The sequence below is a fragment of the Pteropus vampyrus genome, unplaced genomic scaffold, assembly GCF_000151845.1.
Source record: "Pteropus vampyrus isolate Shadow unplaced genomic scaffold, Pvam_2.0 Scaffold145, whole genome shotgun sequence".
Classification (NCBI taxonomy): domain Eukaryota; kingdom Metazoa; phylum Chordata; class Mammalia; order Chiroptera; family Pteropodidae; genus Pteropus; species Pteropus vampyrus.
The window spans coordinates 3,616,338-3,617,752 of NW_011888926.1; positions in this window are offsets into that span (position 1 = coordinate 3,616,338).

A 1,415-nucleotide genomic window follows, 5' to 3' on the forward strand; every position below is an offset into this window, starting at 1 on the left:
AGTGGGTTTCGCGGCTGCCTCGTCGCCCTGCAGCGCAGCGGGCGGGGCTGCCCGACACCCAGGCTCCACGTCCGCCTTCCCCGAGGTTATGGTCAGTGCTAGTGACCAAAGCCCAGCGTGAGAGGGGGTTCGGCTGGGGCATCGCTGCCCTGAGCAGGACTGAGATCTCCTCGTGGGACTAGGAGGACAGGAGCCTGGGTCGGGAAGTGCGGGATCCCCAGCAGATTAATTGATCGTGTGTATTAATGGGAAGACTCTCGGGAAGCTGCGGGGTGGGTGGGGGCGCAGGCCCCGAGGTTTCCCTTTCCCCAGACGACCATGTCCCTCAGCGAGTGTGCTTCTCCCTCCCCACGTCCGCGGCACGACAGCTCCTGTCTGCATCTCTCCGTAAACGTCACCTGCCTCCTTGGGGGTCGTCCGCAGAGGTGGTTTCCTTCGCATCTATCTCTCTGGCCATTTGCTCTTTTACTTGACATTATGCCATTCCCATCAGTGGATCCCACATGGGGACCCAGCTCTGACTGTCATTCAGGCTGTCGTCCCCGTGTCTGCACTGAGCGACCATCTGTTCCTTTCCTCTGGGGGGTCAGTCCGATAGCTCTCGCTTTCCCACCATCACGGACAGGAGTCACCTGTTGTGTTCTCATGCGTCAGACCCTCTAGGGAAGGGTCTAGAACAGAAAGAGCGGGCTCACGGGGCGCGGATGTCAACGCCCATCCCTGGCATTTGCTAAGCTTTTCCCAAAGCTCTCCGCCAGGGGAAAGAAAAGCGTCCCCATCCCCATGTCCCCACCGGAGCAGGTATTAGGGACCTCGCGCGCTCTCGCCTGACGGGGTGTGAGCGCTCTCCCCCTGAGCTTTGCTTTCACATTTTCCTGATGTCCAGAGAGACCTCGTATCTTTTTATATTTTCTGTGCCTCCCGTTCTCCTCTGCTATAGAACTAACTGTTGGCCGAATCTTTTGCACATTTTTCTGCGAGGCAGTTTGTCTTTCCCTCTCGCTTTATAAGAATTGTTAGATATTCTGGATTGTGATCCTTTCCCAGTTACATAAGCGGCAAATGCTTAATGTGTGGCTCAATTCTTCGTCTCCTCATATATAGATGTATCATTTTTAATGTTTTCACAAGTATCGGATTTTCCGTGTATGTATGTGATATGACGTAGATATCTGATACTTAATTTCGGAATAGAATCGAGGAAGATGAAAGGCTCTGGGGAGATGCAGCAAAGCCAAGGGGCCTGGAGAGAGAAAAGTGACGGAGGGAAGCGGCGAAGCTGGGGGGAGGGGAGGTGGGGTGTAGGGGGTAGGGCGGAGGGACTGGGGACAAAGCAGACAGGGAAGCTGAGAGCATGGGGAGGGCAGAGGGAGGCTGCAGGAGCCCTGGAGAATGGGGGAGACTACAGAGCGGAA